The sequence below is a fragment of the Zootoca vivipara genome, chromosome 4 (genome assembly GCF_963506605.1).
Source record: "Zootoca vivipara chromosome 4, rZooViv1.1, whole genome shotgun sequence".
Lineage (NCBI taxonomy): Eukaryota > Metazoa > Chordata > Lepidosauria > Squamata > Lacertidae > Zootoca > Zootoca vivipara.
The window spans coordinates 92,052,060-92,079,771 of NC_083279.1; the positions used below are offsets into that span (position 1 = coordinate 92,052,060).

The window sequence follows — 27,712 nt, forward strand, 5'->3', positions numbered from 1 at the left end:
AAATGGATAAAAGCTGCAAAGCCAAGAGAACCATTAACAATAGAGGTAAATTGTTAAATTGCTGTTTGAGGGCTTGCTTTTAAAAGGCTGGAACGGATTAATGCATTTTGCATTACTTTCTATGGGAAAGCGCGCCTTGGTTTTGGAACGCTTTGGTTTTGGAATGGACTTCCAGAACAGATTAAGTTTGAGAACCAAGGTACCACTGTATATCTTCTCAGGGGGACCCTGTAAGGTGCCCAGTTCCTATTCGCAAGCTTATTTTGCATACATAGTCTGGAAAGCCGCACACCATTTGAATTTCCCACAATGCCCTGGAGTGATGCTATGTCTGGTAATCTGGAGCAGTGCAGAAAACTCAAGGATGAATCTAGCTCCCCACACCCAGCCACCACTGCCAAATGAGCCCATGACCAACCAAGGGAGCAAGAGGGCGGGAAGATGAAGAGAGGCATCAGCATTGATGGACGTGGTGCAGTGGCCTGATGCGTCTGGCTGTTAACCAGAAGGTTGGTGGTTTGAGCCCACCCAGAGATGGCTGTGGGCAGAATTCCTGCATTACAGGGGGTTGGACTAGATGACCACTGAGGTCCCTTCCAGCTCTACAGGTTTATGATTCTATGGACCCTAGATGAGTGTTTGGGCCCTTGCAGCTGCCCAAGCGCATCAGTTGCACAAAGTCATCAGCCAGTCAGCTCACAAGTCACTTACACTTTCTCCAATTTTTTTTATTTATTTTAGTTTTCTTTTAGGTGTGGCTCCTAATCCACCATTCTTCACCAGCTGGCAACAACTGTCATAAATGCAAATTGGGGCTTTACTCCAGATTTGGCCTCCTCGTTATTCAGAGCCAGTAGGAGAAGCACACATTTTCAAAAGAGCCTTGTTCATGAAAGGGACTCGGAAGGCGTAGCTGTCATATACGAATCTTGTAAAAATATGAGGGGAATTTAATGCCATTCTAATATCTTGGAAGGTAAATTATTAATGTTCCCTGGGAAAGAGGAAAAATGCCGTCTACTAGGTTAAACACACAACCTGTCTTGAATGTCATTCAGGTGCTTTGAAAGTTAAAGAGAAAGTAAAGTCAACAGTATCTTTAGAAAGTCAAGCATGGAATGCTAAGGGAAACTCGGCAGCTGAATGAAAGATTCACCTCACTTATCACAATCTCTTCTTAGTGCAGTTGTAAAATTTCAGTTTAGGACATCTGCCAAAGAACTCTTCTCTTGGAGAAGGTTCTGGGGTGTGTTTTAGAAGCAACCTTCTTCAGCCTTGGGCCCATAGATGTTGTTGGACTACAAATCCCATCATCCTGGATCATTGGCTACACTGGCTAGGGATGATGGGAGTTGTGGTCCAACAGCATTCACCAAGTCTGTTTGGTTTCTCCAGTTTTGTTGGGTTTCTCCAATTCTTTCCATATACAGTTGTACCTTGGATCCCGAATGCCTTGCGAGTCGAACGTTTTGGCTCCCGAACGCTGCAAACCTGGAATTGAGAGTTCCAGTTTGAAAATGTTCTTTGGAACCCGAACGTCCGGCGTGGCTTCCACGGCTTCCGAGTGAGTGTAGGAAGCTCCTGCAGCCAATCAGAACCTGTGCCTTGGTTGTTGAACGTTTTCAGAAGTCGAACAGACTTCCGGAACAGATTCCTTTTGAAGACCAAGGTACAACCATACTAGAAAATGCACCCTAGATCACTGGGGAACAAAATTTTTGTTGCATTGTTCTAATCTAATTTCAATGTGCTGATTTCATATCTGAAGTCGGTTTTGTTCTGTAAGCTCTAGGTTTTTTTGCAATTCATGTTTTTCACTTTTCACCTGAATATTCGTTTTTCGCAATGCAAGAATTAAATAATTTATTAAACACATAGCCAAAGTAGTGCAATATGATTATAAATGTAAGTGACTTATATAGCATTGAACATGACATGTATAGCATTGAAAATGAGATGTATATCTACCGGTATGTACAGTTGGAGGTATGCAAAAAAATGTATTCCCTTGGGATACAGTATATACAAGCTGTTGTTATTCAGGCAATAATTTGCGCTTGTAGCTCTTGCGTTTGTGGACTTGCACAGGGGATTCTCGTCTGATGGTCCAGCAGTAGCCTGACATCATAGTTTTGTCCCATCGCCCTTGATAACGCTTTTCCATTGTCTTCAGGTCTTGATAAAAGGGCTCTCTCTATTCATCACTGACTGCCTCAAGGTTTGGGGGGAATTGATCTAGGTGACTGTTCAGGAAATGGAGCTTCAAACTCATATTGCACCCAAGATTGTGGAAAGCCAACAACATTTTTTCAACCACAACCTCATAGTTGTCTGCTTTTTTGTTGCCAAGGAAGTTTTTGATAACTGGAAAGACTGCGCACGCTTTCTTCTCTTTGCCATTCATCTTCCTGACAAATTCCTCATCTCGAACAAGGGCACAAATTTGAGGTCCATCGAAGACACCTGTTTTGATCTTCTTGAAAGACAAAGCGGGAAAAGCTGCAACTATATGTTGAAAACATTTACCTTCAGTATTGAATGCCTTCGCGAACTGTTTCATCAAGCCATCTTTTTGGTTGATTGTGACATGGAAGGAGGAATTCTGGATTTGATTCTGAGATGGATTTGAAAGAATTAATTTGGAGTTGAAAAGCGACACAGGAGGTAAGGATGAGATCTTGCAGATTATTACAGTTCAGGATCTCATAAGCCAATATTGACCTCAAGGCCTTTTGCCTTTATGTGGTTGAATTAAGCTTTAGTGAACATATAACTGTCCGTATTTGACAGAGGATGCATGAAAAAAGATGGCTTGATGAAACAGTTCATGAAGGCATTAAATACTGAAGGTAAATGTTTTCAAATACAAGTGGAAATTCTTACCTTAATAACAACAGCTTGTATATACTGTATCTCAAGGGAATACATTTCTTTTTTGCATACCTCCAACTGTACATAGATATACATGTCATTTCCAATGCTATACATGTCATGTTCAATGCTATATAAGTCACTTACATTTATAATCATATTGTACTCCACATATTGAACTCCACATTCAATAGTCTTTCTGTGTTTCTCCCCTCCCTTTGGGAGACAAGCACAACAACAGAGTGTGAGGCACACGGGTGGGGGTGAGGCTCCATGACGATGTGTTTAATAAAATATTCTTGCATTGTGAAAAATGAATATTCAGGTGAAAAGTGAAAACATGAATTGCAAACAACAACAACAACAACAACAACAACTAGAGCTTACAGAACAAAACTGACTTCAGATATGAAATAAGCATTGAAAAAACATATAAGAACAGTTGAAAAATCTCATGCAACAGAAAATGGAAAAAAAAGTTCCCTAATGATGTGGATGATTAATTTTTTCCCCATGGACAGTGGCCTAAGGTGAGACATGGAGATGAAGAGTCACAGGAGCAGCCAGCAATCAAAACCAAAGAGTAAGTCAGAATCATAAAACAAATCAGGAGTCAGGATTAAGGAATAACTGAGAATATAAATCAAAAAGCAGAATGATGGAGAAGTTCTGCTACATTGGTTTCACTTTGTAAAAACAGAGCAGGCAATTCAGAACCTTTGGGTGAGATGGGGAATTCTGGAACAACCCTATGTGATGTCTTTTTAGGAGAACAATACTGTTTTATAATGGTTACATAGTATGCCTTATATTCAGCAAGAGTATAAAGGCTTTATCAAACAACAGTTTAGATCTCTAGGGTAAGGAATTCCTTCTCCTGCTCAGAAGTTATTCTCTTAATGCTTTGCTGAGGTCTGCTTGCTTCCTACTGTTTATCACCATGGCCATCACCCAAAGCAACCTGAACCATGATCTTGTCACATTTTATAAGTAAACCAGGGTCCAATCAATTATTGGACAAAGGCAATCCAAGGATAATATTGTGAAGATTCCAGAGGTTCATCTAGGCAGCTCATCAGTCATATTCAAGTGTCCTACCACATGAGAGCAGGCAGTGGGGTCATGCTATGTAGTCTCTCCGCCTATTGTCTACACTTAGAATGCAAGTGTCTGAATGGAGGGGCAACACTCACAACCCAAACATCCAAGTGTGGTGTTTATGGTAGGCTCCTCTGTGCCTGAAAAGTCCTCTCTGGCCTGAGAAAATACAATGACAGCCATTTCCTAAGGCCTGATCTACACATTGGGTAGAATTAGGTGGAAATGAAAAGGTAGACTCCTGAAGCGGTTGTATGAACTGTACACAAGAACTTAATAAAAGCCATTGAGACAAAGTGGCCAACCAGATGCTTATGCTTGCGGGAAACTGTTAAGCAGAGCACAATAGCATTGTCCTCTCCTGCGGTTTCCAGCAACTGGTTTTCAGAAGCATTACTGCCTTCAACCATGGAGATAACTCATAGACATTATGGCTAGTAGGCATTGATACCACCCTTGAATTTCCCTGGTCTTCTTTTGAAGCCATCCACATTGGTGTCCATCATTGCCTCCCATGGGAGCAAGACCAATTGTTTAATTGTGTGCTGCATGAAGACGTTCTTATGTATCTTTCTTGAATCTTCCAGCATCCTGTTTCATTGGATTTCCATAAGTTCCAGTGTTCCAGGAAAAGATTTGTCCTCCATCCACTTTCTCCATGCCATGATGATTTTATAACGGTCGAACATGTCACCTCTTTACTTACCTTTTCTCAAACTACAAAGTCCCAAATTCTGCTCCTCATAGAGGAATCACTCCATGCCCTTGATCAGGTCAGTTGATTTTCTCTGAACCTTTTCCAATTTACCATGTCCTTTTTGAAGTGGGGCAACCAGAACTGTACAGAGTATTCCAAATGTGGTCATGCTCAGGGCTTTTTTTCAGCTGGAACTCACCGGAATTCAGTTCCGGCACCTGTCAGGTGGGCGCCACCGACGTTAGAAGAGAACAAGGGTGAGTTCATGGTGAGTTCCCCCCCCCCCGCCGAAAAATGCCATAGATTTGTACCATTTCATAATGCACGTGGAGGAAGATATTTTCAACAGCTCTCTTTTTGTTTGTTTGTTTGTTTGTTTGTTTGTTAAAAAACAATAAAAGAGACAAGCACAGCAGGTTGTGGAAGTTGGCCTCCCCCCCTGCTGCATTCTGTATTCCTACTTGCTTTGCTTCCAGGGAGCTTTTGCATGGAGAAATATTCAAAGTGGTACCCACCCACCCCTGGCCTGCAGAACAAAATGGTACGGTCCACTCTACCACCTTAGGATTCTGTCGCATGATTCTGCTGAGCATTTCAAGCAGTCCCCAGTCTGACATCCAAGCATAATCAGTTTGAGCCACGGATGGGGATAATGAAGGCAATGATGATGATTAGGATGGTGCTGTTGAAAGTGCATGGACGGAGATTCTCTGGAGAGTGAAATTTCATTCCAAGACCTGTCAGTATAACACTGGAGGCGCGGGGCGGGGGAGTACTAACATGGCCTAAAATGTTAATGGGATCATTAAAACCCACCATTCTATGTTATTTAATAATATCCTTCTAATCCCATAACCAGTTAAATGAGACAATCCATTATGCTCTGTACGAGGGGGATGGTGGAGAAGACACAGAAACCAGTGGTGGCCATTCTATGGTGGCTTGGTATACCAAATGACTCTTATGGAATTTGGACCTTCCTCCCTATCAATGCCAGATGGTAAGGACTAACAACAGGGGAAACTTGCCACAAGAGTCTGGCAGCAGGGGTGCAAAGGTAGTCTACTAGAGGTCAAGGAGAACAACAATTACCAGACCTTTAGAAGGCATCTTAAGGCAGCCCTGTTTAGGAAAGCTTTTAATGTTTGATGGATTTCTGTATTTTGGTGTTTTGTTGGAAGCCGCCCAGAGTGGCTGGGGGAACCCGGCCAGATGAGCGGGGTATAAATAATAAATTATTATTATAGTCACATCCCACCATAGCTGCCAAGTTATCCCTTTTTTTAAGGGATTTTCCCTTATGCTGAATAGGCTTCCTCGCGAGAAAAGGGAAAACTTGGCAGCTATGCATCCCACTGCTTACTCCAAGGGTGCTCCCATTGATTCCAGTAAAGAGCCAGTGTGGTGTAGTGGTTAAGAGCGGTAGACTCCTAATCTGGAGAACCGGGTTCGTGTCTCCGCTCCTCCACATGCAGCTGCTGGGTGACCTTGGGCTAGTCACACTTCTCTGAAGTCTCTTAGCCCCACTCACCTCACAGAGTGTTTGTTGTGGGGGAGGAAGGGAAAAGGAGATTGTTAGCCGCTTTGAGACTCCTCCGGGTAGTGATAAAGCGGGATATCAAATCCAAACTCCTCCTCTTCTTCTTCCAGAGGGCCCAACAGCTATAGAAGGGGCTGCTGATCATCTCTTTCATCTCTTATCATCTGGTGAGAGTAGCACTGGATGGAATGGAGCAGTGGCTGCCTGCACGAGAGGCTAGCCCAATGAGTCATAGCTGCAATGCTAGCTTCCTAGCAGCTGGGTCACGGCGACTTATCGTGAAGGAGAGGAGGAGAGAGGTGTTAGGGCGCAGCACGAGCACAGCAATGGGAGTGCCATATTTGTTCTGCAGGTGCCCCCCCCCACATTGTATCAGTCTCCCTGTGGCTTCTCCCTTCCATGTTAGCAGCAGCAGCAACAACACATCTGACAGGAAGCTAGCATTGCAGCTGTGCCCTCCACCACCACTCTGAGCAAGGTGCTTCTGCCTCTCTTAGGTTCTCTTTACCCCAGTGAGTTCCTTGGGGCGGCTGGGTTTTTTAAATAAAAAAATAACCTGGGTGGTTGTTCCTGATGCCCTGTGATGGGGAGATGGCCCATTTCCTGATACCGTGGGGGGGTTTCTTTGGTGTGTGTGTGTGTGTGTGTGTGTGTGTGTGTGTGTGTGTGTGTCAGTCTGGGTGATTCCTTAAGTCCCTTCCAATTCTTGGAGTCCTTTACCCCATGAGGGTTATAATCTAAGACAGGAGAATTCTGAACTAGTTGGACAAATTTCTTTGTAAGAAACACCAGGGAGAACTTTCTGACTTTAAGAGATGTTCTACAGTGGAGCAGACTCCCTTGGGAGGTTGTGGGCTCCCCTTCAATATGAAGCCTCTTGACTGGCTTTGTTGTTGTTTAGTCATTTAGTCGTGTCCGACTCTTTGTGACCCCATGGACCAGAGCATGCCAGGCACTCCTGTCTTCCACTGCCTCCTGCAGTTTGGTCAGACTCATGTTGGTGGCTTCGAGAACACCGTCCAACCATCTCATCCTCTGTCGTCCCCTTCTCCTTGTGCCCTCAGTCTTTCCCAGCATCAGGGTCTTTTCCAGGGAGTCTTCTCTTCTCATGAGGTGGCCAAAGACTTGGAGCCTTAGCTTCAGGATCTGTCCTTCCAGTGAGCACTCAGGGCTGATTTCCTTCAGAATGGATAGGTTTGATCTTCTTGCAGTCCATGGGCCTCTCAAGAGTCTCCTGCAGCACCATAATTCAGCCTTCTTTATGGTCCAGCTCTCACTTCCATACATCACTACTGGGAAAACCATAGCTTTAACTATACGGACCTTTGTCGGCAAGGTGATGTCTCTGCTTTTTAAGATGCTGTCTAGGTTTGTCATTGCTTTTCTCCCAGGAAGCAGGTGTCTTTTAATTTCGTGACTGCTGTCACCATCTGCAGTGATCATGGAACCCAAGAAAGTAAAATCTCTCACTGCCTCCATTTCTTCCCCTTCTATTTGCCAGGAGGTGACGGAACCAGTGGCCATGATCTTGGGTTTTTTGATGCTGAGCTTCAGACCATATTTTGCGCTCTCCTCTTTCACTCTCATTAAAAGGTTCTTTAATTCCTCCTCACTTTCTGCCATCAAGGTTGTGTCATCAGCATATCTGAGGTTGTTGATATTTCTTCCGGCAATCTTAATTCCGGCTTGGGATTCATCCAGTCCAGCCTTTCGCATAATGAATTCTGCATATAAGTTAAATAAGCAGGGAGACAATATACAGATTAGACTGGCTAAAGGTAAAGGTAAAGGGACCCCTGACCATTAGGTCCAGTCGTGACCGACTCTGGGGTTGTGCGCTCATCTCGCGTTATTGGCCGAGGGAGCCGGCGTACAGCTTCCAGGTCATGTGGCCAGCATGACAAAGCCGCTTCTGGCGAACCAGAGCAGCACATGGAAACTCCGTTTACCTTCCCGCTGTAGCGGTACCTATCTATCTACTTCACTTTGATGTGCTTTCGAACTGCTAGGTTGGCAGGAGCTGGGACTGAGCAATGGGAGCTCACGCCGTCACAGGGATTCGAACCGCCGACCTTCTGATCAGCAAGCCCTAGGCTCAGTGGTTTAACCCACAGCACCACCTGGGTCCCTTTTGCTAGCCCTGGTGTAAATTAAGTTCCAGGACCCTGGCATTTTAAGAGCCCTAACGGTACTGGATCAGGTCAAATGCCCATCCAATGCAGCTTCCTGTTCTCATAGTGGCCTACTCATGGGAAAACCCCAAACATGAGTCATGTGCAACAGCATTCTCCCCGCTTGTGATTCCCAGCAACTGTTATCCAATGTTTTCATTGGTGAACATAGATATCATAACTATTGGTACCCTTCTGCTCCATGAGTGTCTAATCCTTCTTTGAAGTCTTCCAACTTGGTGGCCATTATGACCATCATCATGTCTCTTGTGGGAGGGAATTCCATAAATTAGTGAGCAGAATGCTATCTGTTGCACTTCGGCCTCAAGTTTCAGGAACAGAGAGAGGGGTTGGGAAATCCCTAGTACAGTTCTGGGTTCGATCAAAACTGTTAGGGGAAAGAGAGAGGAGAAAAAGCAGAGAGAGAATAAAGCATAGCCCAGGTCATTTCCTTTCCAGTCATGGTTGAAGATTTAGTTGCTGTTCCGCTGCAGGCAAGCGAGTCAGCTCCCCTCGAGATTTTCCAGCCAGGACAAACAATGTGTTGTAGTGCCTCTCAGTTATTGCCCTGGTATATTTCAAGGAATCTTCTTCTATAAATCTAAGAGGCTCTTTCCTCCCTGCCATTGTTCAGACCAACTGAGCTAGATCAGCAGTGAGCACTGTGGGGATTCACTCTGAGAAGGAAAGGCTTGATGAATAAGAAAAGCCACAACCCCAGCAATTGTGTGTGTGTGTGTGTGTAGGGGGGGGGGGACCCAACCCTGAAACTTTCCCCTGTCTGACAGGTGTCTGTAACAATAAAGGAGGCGGAATCTGCTTGTACGAAACCCCTCTCTCTTTCTTGACTGATCATATCCTTGGTGATCTATCGTGGGAAGGTCAATAGGGTGTAATTAGCAGCAGGATTAAAAAGAGAGGCTGCGCTCCAGGAGCCTGCTTCTCCTTGCTGTGGCTTTTTCGGCATGCATCTCACATCTCCCTGCTTGTGGCTGGCTGATGAGCGTGCGCTGCTACTGCCGGCACACACATACTTCGGCGCTTTCCCGGAGAGTGGAGCATTAGCAACTGCAGTTGGGGAAAGGACTCCAGCCTCCCTGGCTTGAGGGCGAGAAGCCACTGTCTGATCCTGTTGGGAGGAAGGAGACGGCAACTACCCTGGAGGCAAGTTTCAAAAGGACCTCTCCGCACCTCCTGTCAACAGCAAAAAAAGTGCCACTGATGCTGAGCGCACTTTCAGCAGCATTCCAGGCACATCAAGGGCATACACCGGCGTAAAACATTGGCTGCCTTGGAAGGTGGGGGGAAGTCCACGACTCAAGGTATGTTTGCCATCCTCTTTGCCTGTAATTCTCTTGTCAAATGCCTGTGGCTGCCTGCTTCTCATTAGTGGAGAGCGATCTTGCTGTGCGCAACTCCCTGTCGCAGGCTGTTGGATTTAGCAAGTCACCACGGTAGGAAGGAATCGCCAAGGGTCTCCCCCTGAGTAGCCACAGACCCTGATGCTAAACGACTGGACTGAGCGACCGGTGTAACGACATTCAGCACAAACTGATGGTCCGGTCTGTGCATCAGGGCAAGCTAACAACTGGGTTGAAAAATCACACTTTGAAAGCAAAGTGTGTTCTAATTGACTGCTTAGATGTAGCTGTGTACAAGGGGAAACCCTTGTACACAGCTACATCTAAGCAGTCAATTAGAATCAGTTGGTTCTCTTGTTTTTTGTTTAAAGCCCTTCCCATGCACCAGGGGTAGTTGCATTTTGCAGCAAGGTCTGGCTGTCATCAGCAGACTTTTCAATTAACTTTGATCTTGTTGAGAGCTTGCAACATGCTTTGCTGTTTCTAACAGGGGTGGGGGAATGTGGCGAGAGCAGCTAATCTTAGGTGGTGCCTGCTTTTAAGAATCACAGATCAAGATGGGGAAAAGTTTTCAGGCAAAGCTTTGGGAGGCTGGAGTTTCTGTAAAATGCAACCAATACCATCAAAGACTTAGCATTCATGTGGCCCCCTTGAAGGCTGTGGCAGGAGGGGGGGGGAATGCAACTCAAGCAATGTGCTATCAAAGGCAGTGAAGTTGCTTTGATGTGGCTCTTTCCCAAACACAGGTGGTTTCAGGGATGCTACAGGATTAAGACACAGGGCAAAGTATCCAATCAGTGTGAAGTAATTGTTGGCTTATGCTGCTGTGGTCCCATTAAAGCGAGTACTCAAGGAATCATGCTCTTGCAATGTTTAAGAAAACTCCACTGAGTTCAGTAGGACCTCTTCTCCCCGCCCCTCCAAAGGTAGGCTTGTGTTATACAGCCAGAACTATGAAGTGCCAAAGTAGCACCTGATTGTACCACTTTACAGTGGGGCAACAGAAAAATGTCATGTCGTGGGAGCGACGGGACGTGGAGCTTTCTGACTCTAGCTTGATATGGTATGTGATCCCAGAAAAAGTCTTGGTCATGTGATTTTGCTGATTATATAAGGCATCTTTAGAGATGTCTTTCTGGTAGTGAGAATTCAGTCCACAGTGGAGTGCACTTAAGATATTAACCTCAATGTTCTTGAGTACACTGGAGTTTGTTGGATTAGGCATGCTAAATTTCCCCTAAAGTGCATGTGTTTGCAGTGGGGATTTCTCTGCAGCTTCAACTTTTTGCAAATAACTCGAGGCACTTGTTGATTCGCGCTACAATGCTTTAAAATGCTACCGGCAAGTTGAAGTAATCCTGGTTAGCAAGTCAAAGGCAACTTTTACAGTGTCCTGAGCGGAGAAATATCACCTAATCTTTCCAAATGGTTTATGCTGAAATAGTGTCTTCAACACCAGTGAGGCAACTTTATATTGGCCTACTTCCCTTCGCAATAAAGCTACACTTTTGTTGAAGGAATATTGGTTTTGCTTCAGAATTCCCAAAATTCACACTGCAGCCTTTCCTGGGCTTAACCACCAACAGTTTATTATGTAAGGTGTTTTCTTTCCCTCTCCAAAAGAAGGAGGCAGTTGACCTGGGAAAGTTTCCTCTGTAACAATCATTTGTTGGGGTATACTGTTAATTGATTACCTTAACTGATCCCTATTGCTTGGCCTACAACTTCAATCATACAAAACTGTTGACTGAGCTGATGTGAGTTGGCATGCAACAACATCTGGATGGCAATTGATATAATTGTCTTACTGTACAAGGTAGGCTGGTCAATGATGGCCTCCTGGGACATAGCTGATATCTTTGGGGAAAGTGATGCTGCTTATGTGTCCCCTTTCTTCAGTTTGTATAGATGAATGGATATTGTAAAAACCAGGACACAACTCTTTCCTTGCATGAATGCTGCTTTACCTTTTCATGGTTATGCGTTTATACAATAATTCTATTTGTATTTTATAACCAATTGTTCCTATTCCTATTTGGCACTTAGTGGAAAGACCAGATATAAATCTGAGTCAATCCGGTTAAGGCATCATATTACAAGCTACTTTATTTCCATTCCATACTGGGTTGATATTGTCATGGAACTATCCACCATGACTCCACACTGTCTTTCTGGTTAGTCTCCAGTCTAGTTGGGTCTCCACTACTCTGAGTGATTTGGTGTCATCTGCAAGCTTGGCAACTTCACTGCTGTAATTCCAAATCATTTGTGAATAATAGCACTGGTCCCAGTACAGATCTTTGGGTGATTTACTGACTCCCAAACAAGAACTGTCCATGTAGGCCTACAGTTTCCTCTTTTCCGGGCTAAACATACCCAGCTCCTTCAACCATTCCTCATATGGCTTGGTTTCCAGACCCTTGATCATCTTGGTTGCGCTCCTCTGCATACACAGTATTCCCAGTGTGGTCTGACTAAGACTGAATAGGGTGAAATTATTACTTCACTTGATCTGGACAGTATGCTTCTGTTGATGCAGCTTAGAATAGCTCATTGATGTCTATACTGACTGGCAGTGACTCTAGGATTTAAGATTGGAGTCTGTCCCAGTTTTAACTCAAGATGATGGGGATGGAACCTGGAACCTTCTACATGCAAAACAGATGCTCTTCCACAGAGCTATAGTCCCTTCTCCACCCTCTTTCTTGACATTGCTAATTCAACTGGGGACCTGTTCTTTTACTTTGTCAAAAGCTTTTTCAAAGCCCAAGAAAACTGAGTGGTATCCAACTAAAACATCCCATTAGTGCAAGGTTTTCTCCTTTTTAGAAGACATCTAATGGCAGCCCTCTTTAGGGAAATTTTTAATGTTTGATGTTTTATTGTGTTTTTAATATTCTGTCGGGAGCCGCCCAGAGTGGCTGGGGAAACCCAGCCAGATGGATGGGGTATAAATTAGTATTAGTATTATGCAATGGAACTTCCCTATTCTTCGGCCCCCACATTTGCCCCCTGCCCTTCCTAAATCAGTTCCTGAGTGTTCAGAGAAACTCTAGAATGGATTTAAGGGGTACATGGGGGAGGAGAGTCAGCAAGTCCCATTGTGCAAGCAGAAATCTTTCTTCTGATGGGATCCATTACCCAGTAGTACTTTGGGTACAACCCATAGGCTCAGATTCAGCTTTCTCTGACTGCTAGCATAAGGACTGTTGCACTAGCAAAAGGCTAAGAATAACATTTGCACGATATGAAATCCCATAAAACAACTATATTAGCAGGTGCTTGTTGTGTAATTGGTTGTGCAACAGGAAGTGCTGGGGGTACTGCAATCTGTTGCACAATCAGGCACAAGATCCATGCTGGCATCCTGCCCTTCTCTTGCACAATCTATTCTGCTAGCTCAACAAGTGCACCACTAACAGACTTTTAACTTAGAGCAACATTGAATTTCTCCCATAATGTATGTCAGACCACATTTCTTGACATGTTTATTAGCACATTCAAGGAAGTCTAAAAGGCTGCTGAAGCAGGGTTTCTCATTGCAGAAGCCATGCTAATTCTTCCCCAGGATGGCTTGTTCTTCGGTACACTTAATAATTCTCTCTTTAATAATGTTTTCTACCAAATTACCTGGAACAGATGTTAGGCTGAATATCACATTAATAAATGGTAGTAGTGCTACCATGGACACATCATGCCAGAAAAACTGAGGGGTAGGGAGGAAAGAAAAGCATTGCGAAATCCAAACAGGTGGGCTGTTTCTAGACAGCCCTCTATTTATAGACTGCATCAGTTTTTCCCCCAAAATAGCTGAAGATTAAAAATAATCAGTAGCAGTGGCATTTTGGGTACCCATCACTCTAATGAGTGATATATATATATATATATATATATATATATATATATATATATATATATGTGGCTTTTTTTCTTATAAAAAAGGAACAGCATGATACATACCAGCAGTAAAGTTGAAAATTAGGCTCCAGATGGCAAGTCTTTATATAGCAATACACTGGATTAAGTTTAGTGCTCTCCTGCCTGCTGTTCTTCAGCTTTAATTTTTCTTTGTTCTGAGTTGTTTTGGGATATGTTTTTTTTATATAGCCTCTCTCTCTCTTCCTTATCACCCCAGTAATTCCATGACAATGTAGAGATTAGAATAGTTTGTCTGCTTTAGCAGAAGCTTTGATTGCTCTCCCATTCATTATCCTCCGTGTTCCAAATGGCAAGCCAATGCAAGTGGTGAGAATTCAAACGGCATTCATGTCCCCATTGCTCTTGGACATTGTCCGAAAACAAGATGCTGGGTCATCAAAGGTTAACTTCTCATTTTGCATCCTTGAATCCATGGGGGGGGATTTTGTGGATTGGCTTTGATTACAGGAGAAGTTTCAGAACGTAGCAGCTGGGAACTTTATTTCTAAGAGCAAACTTTTATATCCCAAAAGAGATTTGAACTCTCCAAACAAATATATCAATGTCATCGACTCTGGTTGGCTAGTTTCAACAAGGGATTTGTAAGCCAGTGTGACGTAGTGGTTAGAGTGTTAAGAATAGCACTGGTGATACCCAGGTTCTATAAAAATCTCAGTGGAAATATCCACACACACACACACACACACACACACACTTGAAAGGTTATACACCTAGTTTACACACAGGGACCCAGGTGTCGCTGTGGTTAAACCACTGAGCCTAGGGCTTGCTGATCAGAAGGTCGGCGGTTCGAATCCCTGTGACGGGGTGAGCTCCTGTTGCTTGGTCCCAGCTCCTGCCAACCTAGCAGTTCGAAAGCACGTAAAAATGCAAGTAGATAAATAGGAACCGCTACAGCGGGAAGGTAAACAGCGTTTCCATGTGCTGCTCTGGTTTGCCAGAAGCGGCTTTGTCATGCTGGCCACATGACCTGGAAGCTATACGCCGGCTCTCTCGGCCAATAATGCGAAATGAGCGCGCAACCCCAGAGTCGGTCACGACTGGACCTAATGGTCAGGGGTCCCTTTACCTTTACACCTAGTTTACACACACACACACACACACACACACACACACACACACACGTCTTTTGAGAGTGTGAGTTGTGTAGATATGTGTGCATGGCAAAGTGGTTGTGTGATCACTTTGGTATGGTTCAACCTATCCCACAACTGTCGATTCTCTTCAGCTTTCCTATGTATCTGTCTTTGAACCATTGACTTCCTGGGGTGTACATGCTAGCGGTGTGCCTTGACTATGAGCTTTTGTTTGAACTCCAGTTTAGCACATTGGAAAACAGCCTGCTTCAGTTCCTAGGCACTTTGTTGGCTGTCCAAGTCTGCTTAGCCCTGCTCTGGAAACAAAGAAAAAAAGGTGATAACCTCTCTCTTTTTATAAGAGTGAATAACATTCACAGGCATACTAGTTCTTCCAGAATGTATAAAGCATTTGTTTGGGGGGTTATGTGCTGGTTACTTCTAAAGTGACCCCCCCCCAAGAGAAAAGAAAAGAAAAGTCCTTAACCCTTTTATTTTGGGGGCAGAATTGGATTAAATTTGCAGGCTAGGTTCTCCTTCTGAGGGGATGAATAGCAGCAATGATTTTCCTGCAAGGGCAACTTTTGCATTTTTTTGATTTGAGAAAAAGAGGATTCATCAATATTTCGTAGTGTTTTGTGGGCACTTGGTATGAGAATTACAAAAATTAGAGAGATTCTCAATATGGCAAAAATTGGGCTATCAGTCTTAACATTCTGCTTCACTTAAGTAGTCAATTTCTATTACTCCATAGTTTGCTCCATCTCTTTAAGCCAGGATTGCCAGCTGACCAGGAAAAGCCTCCCCTGTGAACTGCTCTATTTCTCAACATTTTTATCACTAAGCTCTCCGCAAAGTTTCATGCAGTACCTCAACGAACCATTGGAGTTTGAACACTCATTTATTCTGGTTTTTATGGTCTCATTTCTGCTGCACTCTGTCCTGCATCATTGCCTGGGATGTGTTCTGTCTGTCTTCTTTCTTTGGCGATCACTCATAGCTGAGTAAGATTTTCTTCCATAAACATGGTTTTAACAATGATTCCGTAAGTGACTGTGGAGGCCAATTCTGGATCCACATGTCCTTCCACAGTGGGGACGTTGGTTTCCGGGGGGGAGTTGATCACAGTGTGGATTTGCCAAGCGGGCCTTCCTCTTAGTACATTTCACCCTTGTGTCCTGAGTTCGAGTGTCTTCAAAGCCTGTGACACCATTGGCTGTTCTCGAATTGGAGCGTTCGTAGGCCAATGTTCCCCAATTGTTGGTGTTTATACTATATTTTGTAAAATTTGCCTTGAGACAGTCTCTAAACCTCTTTTGTTGACCACCCGCATTACGCTTTCCATTTTTAAGTTCGGAATAGAGGAGTTGCTTTGGAAGATGGCAAATCAGGCATCTGCACAACACGATCAGTCTAACAAAGTTGATATTAAAGTATCATTATTTCGGCACTGGTGATCTTTGCTTTTCCAAGGGATGTGTAAATTATTTCAGAGACACAGTTGGAGTTGGAGATGGCATTTATAAGTGGCCCATGTTTCACAAGCATACAGTAAGGTTGGTAGTACAATAGCTTTGTAAACAAGCATTTTGGTTTCTCTGCAAATGCCCCAGTCCTCAAATACTCTGCACTTCAATCGGGAGAAAGCTGCAATCACAGAGCTCAGGCAATGCTGGATTTCAGCATCAATGTTGCCCCTTATGGAAAGACAACTGCCCCCTGGCCAACAGGCTAGCCTCATTTTTGCTGTAAACACACACACACACACACACACACACACACACACACACACACACTTCAGCATTCTTACTTAACAAAGCAGTCCTGAGTGAATGAACTCTGCTGCCCCATCTGGTGTTTCAGGAAAATGCACCATAACTTTTGTATATTACAGTGGAACCTCGGTTTATGAACACCTCGGTTTACGAATTTTCGGTTTACGAACGCCGCAGACCCATCCGGAACGGATTAATCCACTTTCCATTACTTTCAATGGGAAAGTTCGCTTCAGTTTATGAACGCTTCAGTTTATGAACAGACTTTCAGAACCAATTACACCCATGCTTTGGGTTAAGTACGGTTCAGGTTGAGTACTCCGCGGACCTGTCTGGAACGGATTAATCCACTTTCCATTACTTTCAATGGGAAAGTTCGCTTCAGTTTAAGTACTCCGCGGACCGTTTAGAACAGATTAATCCACTTTCCATTACTTTCAATGGGAAAGTTCGCTTCAGTTTATGAATGCTTCAGTTTATGAACAGACTTCCAGAACCAATTGTGTTCATAAACCGAGGTACCACTGTACAAGAGACCTTACTCAAATGCTTAATTCCGTGTTCTCCCAACATGTTCTCCCCACTAGCTGCTGCCCCTCCCCAATGTCACACTATCCCTGCAAAAATTTCCCTGTGATCCGGAACACTGATCATTTAGGGCTGCATGCTGCATGGAACCTTATACAGGTCCAGTTGTCTGTGCAAAGGCTCCATCCTTACAGAGGTCCATGCTTCATGCATGGATGCCAGCAGATGTAACCAGTCAGGGCAGCCCCGTTCATGTGTTGGGAGAGCCCATAAATAAAAACCTTTCTGACTGTGCTAGGTGAGCTAAGGGTGTTGTTGATAAAAATGATTTTAAAAATGTCTATACTTTGCCAGGCTGGAACACAAGAATTTACTTGGCAATGTCTGGAAGTTGAACAAAAAAAAAAAGTATAATTCTTATGAAACCTTAAGGTATTCAGAACGATTCAACGGAAGGTGCTAAGCAAGTTCATTTCTGGGACATTAGATGGAAGTGACAGATGGTACCCAAACAAAGACACAGTTGCGTTGGCAGGCATCCTAAGTAAAATGACTGGTCAGAACTACTGGGAAATTATTATTTGTGTGGAGTAAAGCTGTTGGAGAAAAGTGTGCATTTGGCATAGTCTGTCTTTCTAGAATCATAATGGGCTTGTTTGTCAGAATGGAACAGGTAAGTAGGGATGGAGTATGAGCCGTGGTGATGGTGAGTCTCTATTGCCAGATGTAGACCGATTGACCTTATAGCTCCTCTCTAGCCCAATTCGGTCAAAACTGGAAACACAGGAACATAATTTGTAACAAATATAACCAATTCCCCAAACTTTGGTCTCATGATTATTCTTTGAGAGTGTGGGGGTTTGAAACTCTGTGTGAAAATTCACAATTCAATGCCATTTAAATATGCATTTTCTCATCAAACGAACCTTTCTAAATGCATTTCCTCTCCATACATGCATGTTTAAATGTACTTTGGTTTGCTTTTTCTGTGTCGCAACCTTCTGCGAGTGTGAAAATGAGTCGATAACATTCTGCTCTGAGTGTTGGTTCAAGCGGGTCCGTCCATATCTGAATTCATATGAGAATTCACAGTTGCCCTCAAGAGACTCCGAAATGCAGGATGTACCTGAAAACTATCCCACGGGACAAGGCCTAGTCTGATGATCTGGGTTGGGTTAAGGATAAAGCCCCAAACAAGGATGTCATATAGAGGAGGGTGAAAGGTTGTTTTCTGCTGCTCCAGAGAAGCGGATACGGAGCAATGGATTCAAACTTCAAGAAAGAAGATTCCACCTAAACATTAGGAAGAACTTCCTGACAGTAAGAGCTGTTCGGCAGTGGAATTTGCTACCAAGGAGTGTGGTGGAGTCTCCTTCTTTGGAGGTATTTAAGCAGAGGCTTGACAGCCATCTGCCGGGAATGCTTTGATGGTGTTTCCTGCTTGGCAGGGGGTTGGACTGAATGGCTCTTGTGGTCTCTTCCAACTCTATGATTCTATGATTCTATAACAAGGAACCCAAACTTACCTGAGTCTTGAAGGGTTTCTACTGATTTTGGAAAAGTGACTCAGCCTCGCCAAACATGCATGGAAAGCTCTATCCATGGAGGGCTCTGCTCATGGGCAAAGAGACTTGCAACAAGTTAGGTTTGTATTTCAGTCTGAGATTTGCCTGAAGTGGAACCCGCAAATTGGGTTAAAATTTCAGATACTGTGGAATTTGAAATCGTTGATGTGAAGGGTGCCTGTTGGCTGCTTTTAAAGGGTTGGCCTGAAGAGGGCTCTGCTCTCTTGCAATCAATGTCCCTGGGGAGGTCTGTTAACTGGGTGTTTGATTGAAGACAGTTACAAGTAGGTAGCCGTGTTGGTCTGAGTCGAAGCAAAATAAAAAAATTCCTTCAGTAGCACCTTAAAGACCAACTAAGTTTATATTTTGGTATGAGCTTTCGTGTGCATGCCTATCTGATACCTATCTGAAGAAGTGTGCATGCACACGAAAGCTCATACCAAAATATAAACTTAGTTGGTCTTTAAGGTGCTACTGAAGGAATTTTTTTATTTTGATTGAAGACACACACTTTGGAAACCTGTGTTCTGCGCCCCCCCCCCCAATCTATTTCAACTGGCTTCAAGGAATCTGCACAGCTAAGACATGGAGATTTGTGCTATTGAACACTGATTTATCTCCACGCGTGGCAGGCATGAAAATGTTTCCCTAATAAGCATATCTAACATACCTTGACCCCATTAAAGAGTAATAGTCCCCACCCTCTAGATCAGATGAAGGCCTACTTTGATAAATAGGGATGGAGGAGAAAATTGTTCAGTCCATTTTGCTGTGGATTACCCAATGTGCCATTCCGGAATTTGCTTGAAGATCAAAATGCAACTCGTAGCTGGATTGCACACTTCTCTAGAGTTTGCGATGCAGTTTTGGTACGCAAAAATCAGAGCTGCACAAAGCTCCCCACCCTGCTTTTCACCAAGGCTCCAGTCTAGGGTTGTCAGACTCAATAGAGGACAGGACTCCTGTGCCTTTAATTGCCCTGCTCTCTTTTGAGTCTGGAAACCTTAAAGAGAAACCAGCAGACCCTTTGTTTAATTTCCAAGCAAAGGGTCTGCTGGTTTCTCTTTAAGGTTTCCAGACTCAAAAGAGAGCAGGGCAATTAAAGGCGCAGAAGTCCTGTCCACTACTGAGTCTGGCAACCCTTCTCCAGTTTGGGGTAGCCCCAATCAGCAGAACCTACGCTTGACCAACTCAGGGACCTCCCTGCCCCATCTCGGATCCAGTCTCAAATTAGTTAGGGGGTGGGGCTAAACTTTAATTATGGTGGACGGGGGGGACAGACGGACCCTGATGAAACACATGTCCAGGAGGGGGTGGGGGAAGCAGAAGTTGCATCCCCCCTTCCCCAGAATTTGGATGGGTTTCAATTATTTTGGGTGCATTTCACAAGCTGCTTGTGAGCACCCTAAATTCTGCAGAATTGATGCCTCTGCTCAACAGCTATGGAGGCGACAATCCTGCTGGATAGGGTGTCAGGCAGGAAGGAAAGTCAGGAAGCACCCTACCTTCTCCTGGAAATATGTAGCTGTTGTTGAGGTAGGTCTCAGCCTTTTCAAGGGCTTCCCCACCTGATGCCCTATTTCCTGACAACCCCAGATCACTAGGAGCTATATCCAGCCCGACCTATAGTGATCCGTGACTGTCTCGCCTCAATTGATGCCCCAATCTCTCCGAATAGGGAAGGAGAGAGAGCAATAAAGAAGCATTCTTAAATGCCCACCAAACCCAGAAAAATAAGAAACTCCAGAGAAATAAACTCCTTTTTATTAAAGCTGCTTTCTAAAAAAAATGTGGCAGCTTCCTACAATCCTTTCAATCTTCTGTTCCCCTCTTCTGCCTGTCAAAATAATAATAGGAAGGCACAGTTTCAATGGAAGATCTTTGAAGCACATTTGGAAAACGGCAAAGCCTGCTTTTGAACGTTTATAGTGTGTGTGTTTTTTAAAAAATGTCCACCTGCTGTTGTGGCTTGAACATTGTCTGCAGCAACCGATTCAATTGTCCAACGGCAGATGGGTGGGAGATTCTATATTTAAGAGAGCAAAAGGAGAAGGGCCAGATTTCCAGTAGTGCTAGATATTAAAGAGCAAAGGAACGTCATTGAACCTTTTGTTGCTAACATGCATTAGGAACCTGGTTAATACCACTACGTACCAGGTAACTATGAGAAGGGCTTGGAGCAACATTCGGCTGGCCAGAACAGAATGTCGAACCTGAGTTCAACAAGACTTTGATGGATAGTAAAGCTATCACATGACCAATTAAACTGTTGATAAGGATCCCAAGCTCCTTTTTGTCAGCTTGCATTTCACTGCCTGAAAAGACTTCTTGTTTTATATAGAATCAAAACAAGCTTGCACTCAACATTCAGCTGAACCAAACAGGTGTATATGAGATGGGCGAGGCAGCTCACAGGGCTTGAAATGGCCATGGGCTGTGTGAACCACCATAATGGGTTTTCCCTCAACTGATGGTTGCACTGAAGCCCCTCCGCTTTTACCTAGAAAGGAGTTTGGGTGCCCTGGAACCACGTGAACTTTGACGCCACACCTTGACGATCAGAGTCTGAGTCATCATCCAGGGCCAGGGATGTGATAGTGACAGCAATAACTGGGTCAGCAGTTTGCAAAAATAAGTTCAAAGAACCATTTGACTCATAAGAAGGCACTGGAGGCTGGTCCATTAGAGTAACTGATGCATTGTCATACCAGTTTAAAGAATATGTGTGTGTCTAAATAAATAAAATAAAATGCAAAGCCATGGTATTTTCTGTTTCCCACACACTCCTGAGTCTTCCAACATAGAGATTCCTGGAGACATCTCTATCCATTCTCTGTCCAATTGGATCTTTGCACTGCTCAGCCAATCCCAAGCAAAAACAATTGCTATGGCCAGGTGATTCCTCTCACCCCTCTCCAGGAAGAAAAATCCATGTGGTTAGCAGCTGGAGGGGCTGTGAGAGAAGGGGTGGAGGGCTCTTCCTCTCCTCTGACAGAAAAGCTGATTTTAAACTCCTTAATGAAGATTTGCACTGTTGCAACTTTCTGCTGAGCATGAAATACAGGTGCCATGACTTAGGAAGGAAATTCTGACTGACACCCCGTTGATGCCCCCCTTTTGCATGCTCCAACAAAGTGCATGCCAGCCAATGTAGACAGAGGGAAATAATGACATTTTAAAGCTGCTTTTAGCCAAATCAAGTTACCACAACCGAAAGAAGGGAAAAGAGAGCAAGGGAGAGAGAGGTGGGAGGGGTACCTTTCCAGATAAGCTGTAAAATGAAAAGAGAACTGGGGAGGGGGAGAGAAATGGTATCTACCTGAATCTCACTGCCGGGTATAACAGAGAATGACAAAGTGGACAACTCCTTATCATGCTGGTCTTTCTGAATAATCAGGTAGGAACAAAAGAGGGGGAAGAACAATCTGTTAACTGACAGGCCTTTGTAGACTATCACAATAGGAAACAAAGGTACTTTTTACTTTTCTCTTCCTCAGGAAAGGCGGGGAATCCTACAGGTGCTTTCAAGAATGATTTGTGAGTCTCCAGAACATTGGCTGGGTTCCAAAGAACTGCAACTACTTTTGCTTTTCTAAGAAGTCTTCGGTTTATAATCTCTTTACAGAAACCTCCTTTTGATACGGAAGGCAATCTCAGAAGAGCAAAGGAAGCTTTTCACTGGATAAGGTCAAAAGGCACATCTAATCTAGCACTATGTTGTCACAATGGCTAACCATTGTGGAAAGCCTCCATCACCTGTGTGCAGTGATTCCCAGCAACTGGTATTCAGAGCCATATTGGGTGGTATGCAACTCAGAGTAGACCCGTTGAAGTTAAAGGACCTAATAGTGCAGAAGCAGGAAATGGAGGCAGTTGTATAGAAGCTAGGCCTTCCAATAGAGATTTAGAAGGTCCATGTTCAGAGGAAATCTTCCCCTGAAAACCCTTTCCTAAGGAACAGCTATAGGAGATGGCCTGCTCATGGACTTCTTGGAGAGATCTGGTTGGCCATAGTAAGAAATGCTCTGGACAAGATGGGCCTTTGGTCTAGCAGGGTTCTTCTTAAACACCTAGATATATCTGATATAAGGTAGCTCCCTAGTGTTGTTGTTGTTTTTTGCACATGTTCAGTATTGTCCAGAGGACAGGATCAAACTTCAAAATGACCTTAACAGATTAGACAACTGGGCCAAAGCAAACAAGATGAATTTTAACAAGGAGAAATGTAAAGTACTATACTTGGGCAAAAAAAATGAAAGGCACAAATACAGGATGGGTGACACCTGGCTTGAGAGCAGTACATGTGAAAAGGATCTAGGAGTCTTGGTAGACCACAAACTTGACATGAGTCAGCAGTGTGATGCAGCAGCTAAAAAAGCCAATGCAATTCTGGGCTGCATCAATAGGAGTATAGCATCTAGATCAAGGGAAGTAATAGTACCACTGTATTCTGCTCTGGTCAGACCTCACCTGGAGTACTGTGTCCAGTTCTGGGCACCACAGTTCAAGAAGGATACTGACAAGCTGGAACGTGTCCAGAAGAGGGCAACCAAAATGGTCAAAGGCCTGGAAACGATGCCTTATGAGGAATGGCTTAGGGAGCTGGGTATTTTTAGCCTGGAGAAGAGAAGGTTAAGGGGTGACATGATAGACATGTTCAAATATATAAAAGCATGTCATATAGAGGGGGGAGAAAGGTTGTTTTCTGCTGCTCCAGAGAAGTGGACACAGAGCAATGGATTCAAACTACAAGAAAGAAGATTCCACCTAAACATTAGGAAGAACTTCCTGACAGTAAGAGCTGTTCGGCAGTGGAATTTGCTACCAAGGAGTGTGGTGGAGTCTCCTTCTTTGGAGGTCTTTAAGCAGAGGCTTGACAGGCATATGTCAAGAATGTTTTGATGGTGTTTCCTGCTTGGCAGGGGGTTGGACTGGATGGCCCTTGTGGTCTCTTCCAACTCTACGATTCTATGATTCTCCCAAGAAACAGGCGTCTTTTAATTTCGTGACTGCTGTTGCCATCTGCAGTGATCAAGGAGCCCAAGAAAGTAAAATCCAGACTGCCACTTAAATAGGATGCTAGAACCGGTTGGCCCCCATGCTATGCACAACACAGCATCAGAGGAGGCTGGCTCTTCCAGCCAGGCAGGCCACAAATGTGTTTCCCTGCTTGATGCTGGGTGGATCAGGGTGGTAGAATGGGGTATCTCAAAGTCGCATTATTTGTGATCAGATCCTTTTCAAGCAGGAGGAAAGAGTTCATACTTTGAGCTCCCCCCAAAGCCCAGTTTTAAGTCTCAAAACATCTTTAATCTTGACTGGGTTTAAGATGGGGATTTCAACTTAACAGAGATGGATCCATTTTGAGGGTTTTCTCCGCACCAACATTCAGCAGCTGCGGAAAGGGAAATCCCACTGTGACCCTCTGTTTGCAGCAGCCATCTGCTTCAGGCTCCTCTTCCACCCACACGAAAAGAGAAGTTGGCACAAAGGAGGCTGCGGAGAAAATCTGATACGGTGGAAAGTGGTTCAGAACCATAAGGCTGTTTATGAAATGTTCCAGTAAGGTAAACACGCAGATAGTTCATGTGATGGAACCATGCATACAATTTTAAGCAGCTTGCAAATCTCATTTAGCAAACAACCATGATTGTCTCTGAGTACTGGTAGGAGAGAGCCAAGCAGTGAAGGCCGATCCATCGGAATGAGGAGGTACTGCCCCCATCAATCTCATTCTGCCCTCAGCAGGGGAAAGGAAGCAGAGAGAATGAGGGTTTGGTCAGCTGCCATGCGTGTGAGAGAGTTTAATACCTTTCCTTATCCACACAGGTATGATGGCTATGCTCTGCCTCCACAGTCAGAGGCAACAGCTCAGGAGGAAACAGCAGGAGGGGAGAGAGGTCTTGTGCTTGGGTCCAGCTTGTGGATTTCCCAGAAGAGGCACCTTATTGGCCACTGTGAGAAGAAGATGCTAGACTAGATGGGCCAATGGCAGGCATCCCCAAACTGCAGCCCTCCAGATGTTTTGGCCTACAACTCCCATGATCTCTAGCTAAGAGGACCAGTGGTCAGGGATGATGGGAATTGTAGTCCAAAACATCTGGAGGGCTGAAGTTTGGGGGTGCCTGGCCAATGGCCTCCTCTGGCAGGCTCTTCCTATGTTCTGAATCTGTGAAGCTGGGGTTTGGTGTTATGGGACAAAGGTGAGAGCACCTCTTCACCAGCAGAAATTATTATTTATTTATTTATTTATTTATTTATACCCCGCCCATCTGGCTGAGTCTCCCCAGCCACTCTGGGCGGCTTCCAACAAATACAAAAATGCATTAAAATGCCACAGATTAAAAACTTCCCTAAACAGGGCTGCCTTTAGGTGTTTTCTAAATGTCAGGTAGTTGTTTATCTCCTTGACCTCCGCTGGGAGGGCGTTCCACAGGGCGGGTGCCACTACCGAGAAGGCCCTCTGCCTGGTTCCCTGTAGCTTTGCTTCTCGCAGTGAGGGAACCGCCAGAAGGCCCTCGGCGCTGGTCCTCAGAACGATGGGGGTGGAGACGCTCCTTCAGATATACTGGACCGAGGCCATTTAGGGCTTTAAAGGTCAGCACCAACACTTTGAATTGTGCTCGGAAATGTACCGGGAGCCAATGTAGGTCTTTCAAGACCGGTGTTATGTGGTCCCGGCGGCCACTCCCAGTCACCAGTCTAGCTGCCGTATTCTGGATTAATTGCAGTTTCCGGGTCACCTTCAAAGGTAGCCCCACATAGCCCTTACACAGAGAAAGTAATATAGAAGGGAAAGGGAGAAGGAAGGGGGTGTCAACAGAGGAGATTTGAAGGTGATGAGATGCCTTCAGTATCCAAAAGATTTCTAAGTAGTCAGGGGGAAAGAATCATCTCTTGTGTTTGAGATGGGCTCAGAAATAAACATAGAAACAAAGGCCGTAGATCCCATCTTCCTCATAGTGAATGGGTGTTAAAAAATATTTCCCAATATCCCCCCCCCCCAAAAAAAACCTGTGAACAACAATAGCTGGGTTATGTAACACAATCACACACACACCCTTACATTGAGTATGTAGTGTCATTTCAAACATATTCTTAATACATTAATGGTGAATATAGCCTCTCCACAGGCAAAACTGAGTAGTTGGTGGGACAGAATTATTACCTTCTTCTCTAACATATGAAAAGAAAGAAGACTTCAACAAAGGTTCAACAAAAGTATCTTTCTGTGTAACACCTATTGATACACTTCTAAGTCAAGTTTAAAAAGTTTTAAGAGGGTGCCAGAAAGATTTTATCTTTTTTTTTAAAAGGTTACCAAAGTGGCTTGGGGGGGGGATTATTCTGTGGTTCATGTGAAATGGGGGAAAAGAGGTTAACATCTCTGCTGGGAACAGCCTCTAGCTATTGAAACTTCTTGATTTGTACCCGTGGGGGAGAGACATGTCGGTGGCCATATCTTGGTTGAAGGAGTCTGGTGCTCTTTTGTTTACCTTTAAATCTACAAATGGAAAGGGATGGGTGGCAGAGATTTATAGCGAAAGAAGACAATGAATTTACCAGGTGTTCTTGCAACCTGGAACATCTGAGCCTGGCTTTCTGTAACAGTGTCTTGCTTGAGGCCTCTCCAGACAGGTTTGAAACTTCCTTCTGAGGTGCAAGCTGTTATAGCAAGAACTGGGCATATTTTAGGGGTGCTTCATAACAACCCCCAGCAGGCTGGTGTATTACAATCCAGCAATAACTTTGATTAGGTTGATTGTTTAAGTCGGTCCTAAAACAGATAGGGCTTAGAAGAAAGAGGGAGGATTTTTCAGTTGATAGGACAGTGATAAGTAGGATGAGCAAGCTTTAAAGGGTCTAGCTGTGATTAAGGGGGGACAGCAATTTTGATGTTTGTGGGTAGAAACAAGTCAGAACTCCAATTGATGACTTTTAAAATTGTGTCTTTAGACTAGTTAACAGTCTTGGGCTATGAGGTTTTCCCCATGCAAACTTCAGGTAATGTAATGTAATGTAATGCAATGCAATGCAGACACTGCTCCTTGATGTCTGCAAGTTTAATCAAGGAGAATCGGGTCAAAAGTTATTTACCCAGAGATTATTCTGCAAGATGCAGTTTCAGTATCCATGGACAGTTCAGTCTGATATGAATCCAAGTGTGCTATTTGCATCATCTACATGAAGATCAAAGTTGCTTGTCATGTGTGCAGTCAGGGGTGCTCCTAAAGTGTGCCTGTTAAGTCAGACATTATTTTTACATCATTTTGCGGAACCAGGAAAATAGCAGGAGCATCAGGAGTTAGAAGTGTGCTCCACATTTGGCTGAATCCTGAACCAAATTGGGCGGAGAACAAAATATTTCTGCAGGTTTGATTTAAATCTGATTTCCCCTTTTCTCACCAAGCCTGATCCACATATAAACAGAATCCTTCTATGTATGTCTTGACCTACGTTTCCATTTAGACAGAAAACCATCAGCCAACGATTACTCCCTCCTTACAAGTTGAGGCTTGGTATTTGTAGGTGTAACAATCACACCCATGCCCCACTGTGCAGGGTTCACCGAGATGATTTAGAACAGTGATGCTCTGCAGGACCTCTATGCCTTGCAGAAGCCAAAGGTTACAAAATAATGTGAAGACCCTTTAACCAGCCAGTCAGCTCCTCTAGGGGAGTGTAGCCTAACATGCAAGAGGTCTAGTCAGTCAATATTGGACTTCAACTGGGCTCCAGCTCCCTGCAGAGAAAGCTGCTCCTGTAGCAGCAAGGTTCCTTGGAACAGTCCCAAGTCCTGAATGTTCCCTGCTTGATTTGGACACTGCAGGTGATATGAAAGGCATCTGTCCCTTAGAAAGCTGTTACCAGTATGAAAAGCAAAGACAAACCTAGACAGCATCTTAAAAAGCAGAGACATCACCTTGCTGACAAAGGTCCGTATAGTTAAAGCTATGGTTTTCCCAGTAGTGATGTATGGAAGTGAGAGCTGGACCATAAAGAAGGCGGATCGCCGAAGAATTGATGCTTTTGAATTATGGTGCTGGCGGAGACTCTTGAGAGTCTCACGGACTGCAAGAAGATCAGACCT

General features: G+C 44.2%; 1 protein-coding gene across 1 annotated transcript in view; it reads left to right on the forward strand.

Annotated features, from left to right (window-relative positions):
• The first annotated feature begins 9,226 nt into the window (after positions 1-9,226).
• TENM4 (teneurin transmembrane protein 4) overlaps positions 9,227-27,712 on the forward strand; it is a 1,459,233-nt gene continuing 1,440,747 nt past the window's right edge. Inside the window, exon 1 of the mRNA XM_060274010.1 lies at positions 9,227-9,699. The gene's annotated coding sequence lies outside the window, so the exon portion shown is untranslated. The remainder of the gene's footprint in view (positions 9,700-27,712) is intronic.